The 7873-nt window shown below is 41.7% G+C and overlaps 2 long non-coding RNA genes across 2 annotated transcripts; one reads left to right on the top strand and one right to left on the bottom strand.

The window, feature by feature from the left end:
• The first annotated feature begins 318 nt into the window (after positions 1-318).
• Positions 319-3061, top strand: LOC142488821 (uncharacterized). The gene is made up of 3 exons (XR_012799681.1): positions 319-932; positions 2175-2243; positions 2664-3061. It is a non-coding gene; the product is annotated as an uncharacterized LOC142488821 (long non-coding RNA).
• A 1282-nt stretch (positions 3062-4343) lies between these two features.
• Positions 4344-6420, bottom strand: LOC142488820 (uncharacterized). Its single transcript, XR_012799680.1, has 3 exons — positions 6290-6420; positions 5015-5186; positions 4344-4916 (listed from the first exon to the last, which is right to left on the bottom strand). It is a non-coding gene; the product is annotated as an uncharacterized LOC142488820 (long non-coding RNA).
• Between the last annotated feature and the right edge of the window lie 1453 nt (positions 6421-7873).

The following is a 7873-nucleotide window of genomic DNA, read 5'->3' as shown; positions in this document are numbered from 1 at the left end:
ACATGCAGAAGGAAATTCAAAGCACTATCACAAGTCCCATTACTTTGATGGGTGACGGACGAAATAATAGTCCTGGATATTCATCAAAATATTTAACTTACACATTCATGAACTATACTACTAAACAAATTCTTGATATTAAAGTAGTTGATGTCAGAGAAGCACAAGGCAAATTGCCAAATATGGAAACTATAGGATTCAAAGTGGGATTGAAAGACTTGCTTGACAATGAGATGACGGTGTCTACGATTGTCACAGATGCTCATCCTCAAATTTCTTTGTAAGTTTTGCTTCTAACATTACTTAAATATATTTTAAATCTGTTTGTGTATCTTTTAAAAAGTTATAGAAATGACCTTTTTCTGTTATAAAGGAAAAAAACTATCCAGAAATAAAAAAACATCAGTTGGATATGTGACACACAAGCAAGGCTGTACTTAAAAGACTTGTTCAGGTAATGTATTGCTCAAATTTAGCAATATATCCATATTTAAAGTTTTAATTACAATTTACTTTAGAAATACTTTTTTTTTTCTTTTCCAGGCAAATCAAATAAGAAAAATGTTGATTTGCGGCAATGGATCACGTTTATTGTGAACCATTTCTGGTATTCCTGTTTCATATGTCAAGGAGATTTTGTTGTTCTTCAGGTTTGTTTTTAAGAAACGATAGTTAGAAATGTATTTATTTTAAATACTGTACTAATATGTACTTCATTCACAGCCTTGTTGGAGAGGGGTGCTTTATCACACCCAAAATAGTCATGAGTGGCCGATCACAGAGCCTGGAGCCGTAGAAAAGTGTCAACATGAACCAATAACAGATTCGGACAAGAAATGTTTGAATGAAAATTCACCTGCACATAACGCTCTGGCAGAAGTAGTGTATGATAAGTGGTTAATGAGCAAACTTCGTTTCTGCACCAATGCAAGGTATGATTAACCTCTACAAAAAAAAAGTATACACCTATATATAAGTTGAGTGTGTCAATGTTCGCAAACGGACAAACAGGGTTTGTTTGATAATACGGCGTTTATTGTAAAGTCTGATCATACACATTCAAAAGTCTATGCGACTGTCAGCCAGTGTCCAAGCAGGCTTTTTTATACATTTCATTTGTCTAAAATGTGTTACTAGGCAGATTACACTACCCACTCCCTAATTCTTAAGCCAATCATCTTACAGATCGTTAAAACTATATTCATAAGTGAAATAGGAGATCCAGAGCACTACAGATTTTTTTTAAGACATTAATTCTTTAAGTGGCACACACGACGTTTCAAACTGCACAGAGGTCTCTCTCAAATGACGACCACTCACTTGAGAAAGAACTCTGTGCAGTTCGAAACGTCGTGAGCCACTGAAAGAATACATTTCTTTTAAAAAATCCATAGTGCTCTCGTTCTCCTATTTCACTGCTGTATACCCAGGATCTCACCTAGACAGGTTTTGCCTGAACCAGGTTGCACCGGCACTATCCTAAACGCAAGTATTTTCGCTTACATTACTTTAGGTGTGCAAGACTATACTCTTTTTATATTGATAAAACTAGATTCAAACAGCTCAGTATAGGAACCAGCTACCACCTTACTCTTAGGCCTCGGGCATGGTGCCTCGGGCCACGCTGATCCGCGCTCCTGCTCTGCCTCGCCTGCTCAAACTGGAGCTTTTTTGTGTCCTGGCAGGCAAGGCAGTGAGCGCGCTCTGGGGGCGGAGGCGGGGCAGAGCGGGAGGCGGGGCTAGTCCCTCGCTCCCATTGGATGTGAGCGGTCACGTGACCGCTCCTCCGCTTCCCTGAGCGGCAAATTTTAAATTTGCCTGTCTGCTGAAATTTTCTGAGCCTCCGCACGCATCTGCACGCATGCGGAAGCAGCTGCTAAAGCCGCGCTGGTGACAGATGCAGGGGGTAAGTGCATCTGCTCAGCGCGGCTCAGCACAGCTTAATCTACTATGTCCCAGGCCTTAGACGTGTGGGCGTATATTACATGCCCAGTCGTAAATCTGCCAAGAGTAAAAACTCATTCGCTCGTCATTCTTACACACAAAATGGATACAAAAAAACATAACAGACAAAATGGAAACAGAACATCGCTTTCAATCCTTCTCCAAAACCCCCACCCCCGGTCCACAATATTACTTCACCAGGTGAGCCATTTGTTTCTTGTATCTTATAGGTCTACAAGTGAACTAGACAGTTACCACAATCATATACTGATGTACACTTCAAAGCGATTCTCTTTTCAGTAAGTGAATATAATTATGTCAACGACCAGTAAACTGTTATTATAAATTACAGTGTATTTTATTTATTTAGAAATTATGCATTTCTGGCACGAACCCAGCTAGCTGCCTTCGATTACAACTGGCACTTAGGACATAAAAAATAGTTGAACACTGATGGATCTGTGCGGTAAGAATTAATTAATACTGCAACTATAGATCAGACATGCACCTCGCGCGCGGGCTGTGACGGCTTTGCCCGATTACACGAACCTCCCCGAGCTCGCTCAAATAAGTCTCAGAGGACAGCAGGGTGGGAGTCTGCTGCTTGTGAGCGCGTGCGCTTCTTCCCTAGTGTGCAGTGTGCTTGCTCTGCAATGCCCTGTACTGAAGATATTATCTAAATAATGGATGTTAATATAATTTTCTAAATTGTTTTTCAGACACCGATCAAGTTACTCAAAAAGAAGCAGACGATGGTCAGCGGTGCTCATTCATTGTCAAAAAAAACTTTTGATTATATTCCAGTTATTATGACAGACATAATTCAGAGAAAGGTGGTGGACAAGGGCATTTTTCATACGTTAGCTGAAAATGATCCTCGACGTATACAGCCAACGATTGTACCCGTGCCGCGTCCAAGTGTGAGGACATTGGTTGAGCAGCACAAGTTGAGAGTGGCTAGCGTACCGGCTAGTCAGGACAAAAATTAGCCTTGCATTTTAAAAAAAAAATGTTACAAAATGAACAGGCGTTTTACACACTGATCATTTAGAAAATCCATAGCATTACTGTGTTAGTATTTTTTTTGTCAAACTCCATTGTTTAATCACATTCTAATTTTGGCATGCTAACAGCCATTACTGTATGTTGTTATTCGATTAAAACCTTGTATTTTATGCAACTTTGGGTTCTGTACTTGCAGAGATATATATATATATATATATATATATATATATACACACATATACACATATACACACAGTATATATACAAATGGGAACAAAAAGCATGAATTAAAACATACCAATACTTTCACAAAATAAGAAACATAAATAATGTAATGTGCATATAAATAACAGTCAGTGTGTCACGGCCTTAAGGAAAAACATACTTCATTTAGACATGGTGATGCACCTCCTAGGGCAGAGATTTCCAAACGTTTCATGTTGGTGACACACTTTTTAGACATGCATCATTTCGCGACACAGTAATTAAGTTTTACTAGCAAACCGGAGGTTAAACTACTAACCCCTTATAAGAGATACGGACACATACATAACTTGTATAAATTGTAATAATGAAATGTATGGGGACACAACATCTCATAACCTTTCATTTATATTTTTAAAAATATATAATTTGTAAGATAATAACATACATTTCTAAGATTGTTGTCATTTATGAGTAACATACAGAGAGAGGGTGAGAGAGAGGCGGGGTGACTGACTGTGGATTGGTGTCAACACACACACACAATCGGAGTAGGGGGCCAATTCGGACCAGACGGGGCATGGAGCTGTACTTACCTTACTCGCTCCATGCAGGAAAAGGCACCAACCAGTTAGGTGGGTGGATTTTTATCTATTTTCCCCCAGCGCCCGCCTGTCACCCTGTGGTGACCAGTTTTGTGAAGAAGATGGCGCACCGACCGGCAAACCCAACCGTTGGCGGCCCCGACCGCACGCGCCCCCCCTAAATAATCCTGCGTCCTCCAGTTTGCGCACCGCTCAGAGGTTTCTTGTTACGTTCGCGCGACACACCTGCACACTGCAGCCAACACACTAACGTGTCGCGACAAACAGTTTGGAAAGCTCTGTCCTACAGCATGGCACAGAGAGAGAGAGAGAGAGAGAGAGAAGCCTCATCTCCATGCATTTTAGGAATTGCCCGGTGCACAGCTGATATGTTTGAAGTGGGAGAAAAAAAAGGGAATGAGTAATGTCTTTGTGTAGAATAATGCTTTTTTGTGGTGTGGAGGATGATATGTGGTGTAATTGAAGGTGGAAACAGTGGTTTGTTAATCACTGGTCCAGACAAGCTCACGGTTTTATTAAATATCAATACTTGCATACACATATGCGTGTCAGATAACTTCAACCGCACACAAATATAAAACTGGGCAAGTATAACACTTTTATTAAACAGATTGACACAGTATCCAAACAACATGTAACAAAAAAAAAGATCAATATGAAAATCTAATGACTAAATCTGTGTGGCAAAAACCCAACATAATGATTGTGTTAATCAGGAAATGTTGTCCTAATTTTCCACACACAACACGAAGGAATTACAGGGCGCTGTACGGCACCTATCCTTCCGTACTTCCATAGGATAAATTGCCGGTATGCACAGTGCCGTAACTCACGATTTCTATCGCGTGCCAAGGGCAAAGGATTGCCAAGAAAGTCATCGCGTGCCGTGGCAGCTATAGCAAGAACGGTCTCGGTAAGACATATTAATGAAAATAATTGTGACTCTGACGTGCATGTTTGTGGAGTCATGCCACAGCATACTCTTTCTTCTGGGGTGGGCGTCGGTCTGCACTTTCCACATGCGCACCAATTCGGAGAGTTTGGATCTTGAGTTGGTGGAGATGGTGGCAACAAGCCAAAGTAGACATTGGGGTACATTAAGACCAGATCAACCATGGTTCGATTCAACTCCTCGTTGGTTAGACTTGCAACCATTGCCTGAAATGTTAACAAAAATGAAAGTATATTGTTTGTCAAAATTCTTTCATCAATGACATACAATACATCGATACGTACAATACACAAAAAATATTTACCTCAATTTCTACACGTGGCGGATATATATTGTCTTCATTCTCCACATGTTGCCCAGCCACAAATAAACCTCTGCCACGTCCTCTCATTCTTGCGCCACGTGCTCGATGTCCTCTACCTCGTCTTTCTGGTTCAGGTGGAGATAATGGAGTAGCCCCAACGGACGATAATGTACTAGTTTAAAATAAAAAAAAAAGAAGTTAAAGAAGTTAAAAGTGTGTATGTGTATGTGTGTGTGTGTGTGTGTGTATGTGTGTGTATGTGTGTGTATGTGCGTGTATGTGCGTGTATGTGCGTGTATGTGCGTGTATGTGCGTGTATGTGCGTGTATGTGTGTGTATGTATGTGTGTGTATGTATGCATACACACACACACACACACAACATATACACACACACACACACACGTTAGTCCTGTTGTGATAATACTGAAGAACTCATTCATTCTGCACTACACATTTTTTATTTGGACTAACAATTTATGTTCCTTACCTCGAATACAAAAATGCAATTATCTATAAGGAAGTGCAACGGGATAACCTCAAAAATGAGACATTTATTAATATTATGTAACATACCATGACAAACATGATGTTAAAAATGCTTAATATCATGCGCTATGTACATTAATGGCGCTATATAAATAAAGACATACAATACAACTACACAATTCTTGTGGGTGCACAGTCTACTTTATGGTGGGCAAGGCTCATTTACCCGGCATAAGTAAACATCTCCACCCATGGCAATCCGGACCGTTGCCATGGAGACGCAGCGTCACATGATGTCATTTAACACTGCATTACAGGTCTGCAGCACAGAAAGTTTGGGCACCACTGCAAGTCTGAGAAGCCTCTCTCCTGTGCGCTGTGTACCTACAAATGCTACTTTGAGCTCAACGGAGCGAGAGAGGCTCAGAGGATTCAGTAACCACAAGTACAGTGCAGTTTCAGCCAAGATAAGCATTTATACCTTCAACTTGAGTTTCTTTTTCATTGTAACATAACATTGTTAAATGGCTTATTTTTGAACTTATCCCGTTGCACTTAAAGATAATATATATATACACACACAAAATAAATACACAAAAACACACACACACAGTTGTAAGGAAGTTATACATAACTGTTGTAGACACCCTGCGTGGCCGGGCTGCTTGTACAATTGTGTAAGTTAAATGCATGTTTGCTTTCTGGCATCAAGTGCACCACTGGTCTCTTTTTCTTGTTGCTGGGCCCAGCGATCTGATCTTTTTCTTTACCTTTAAACTTTACTAACCTTTAATGTGGTGTCCTGAGGTCAGTCAGTATAATGCAGGGATGGTTAACGTGCAGCACAGTTTTAATGCATGTTACACTCGCAGCCATGGGGCAGCCTCTGTTAAAGAGACAAGGGGCGTTTCCTTCCTGCATACCATCCAGGGTGGATTATACCATGGTATGGGGGGGGGGAATTAAAGTAAGTGATACTTAATGTCATTTATTTTGCAGAGTAAAGACATGCATGGGATGTTTGTGATGGGTTCTGGTTTTTTTTGGTCTTGCTGTAGAAAATTGTATGTTGTGTGACGTGTGTTATCTTTGCTAATTGTGTAAATTTTGGGGATGACTCCCCTGTGTGATTTACTTTATTTGGTTTTGCCCTAATTAACCAGTAATAAAAAGGGGCGTGCAGCTGTCTGCAAGATGTGTGTGTGTTTTTCCCCCCTCCCTTGTTGCTGTTATGTGATATGAGGGGGTCTGTGGAACTTCAGTGAAAGGATGCAAACTTTCTAAGGGCTGAGTCCTGCTGCGTCCAGCGGCGCGCCTGCGGCCGCGTGAGCGCTACTCACCATTTCCTTGTAGCCTCCCGAGCCGGTCCCAGTCCCTCCTCACTGCACAGCTGACTACTTGCATGGTGCGCGAGGGAGCCAATCACAGACTAGCTCCCATCAACCAATGGCAAGCCAGCTAGTGATAGCCAATGGGAGGACATCATTTTAAAGCCAGGAAGAGGGAAAACTTCACACCCCCCCCCCCCCCACACACCCCCTCTCCCTCCTTGGGCTGCTGCAGTGCTGTGAGCCCTATTGTTGTGCTCCCTGTCATGGCCGTGCCCCCCCTGACCCGTTTGGCCATGCCCCCTTTCCCCCCCTCCCCCCCGCTTGCAAAAATGCTCCCTACGGACCACAAATAGCTTCAAGTGCCTCTCCACGCGCCGCCTGTCTGCAGTGCGGGCGCGTGGTCTGAGGCAGCGGGGGCCTTAGCCTTATGCAGATATTGCTGGCTACTCTGTGGCTGGAGACATGACGCTGGGGGACTCTTTGTTGTACACCTGAATGTGGAATACCTAATAAAACGAAGGCTCAGGGAACAGCAAAAGCCTCTTTCATTCTTCCCAGGATCCAATGCTGCTGGCTTCTTTAAATAAAAAGCTGGGACGCAACCTATCACACACCCATTAAAGAAAGTATGTCCTAGTGTTTTAATGTTATGTTGCACAAAAAGGGGTTAGTGTTCAATATGAAGCTAGACGACAGCAGACAGAGTCAAGAAGGCTGTAAGGAATAGAGCTGAATGAAATCTCCAGAGATGTGAACCTTATCTCTCAACTGCCCCTCCTTAGACACCATAAATGATTTTGCTACTTGCTATGAACAATGCACTATTCAAAGAAGACTCCTTTATGGTGTCTAACAAGAGACAGTTCAGAGATTACCTCTGCTTCTTTTTCTTGGTCTACAAATGACAAGCATAAAAATATACATGCAATATGCACTACTTTTTTTTATACATATGTGTGTATACACACACACAAAACTAAAACAAAAACAATAAACGTAGATGGTGCATACTGTTCAAGGAAAGATACAAAAAAGGAAAA

The sequence above is a fragment of the Ascaphus truei genome, chromosome 2 (assembly GCF_040206685.1).
Source record: "Ascaphus truei isolate aAscTru1 chromosome 2, aAscTru1.hap1, whole genome shotgun sequence".
In the NCBI taxonomy this organism is placed as follows: Eukaryota; Metazoa; Chordata; class Amphibia; order Anura; family Ascaphidae; genus Ascaphus; species Ascaphus truei.
This window is presented reverse-complemented; position numbering and strand designations above follow the sequence as displayed.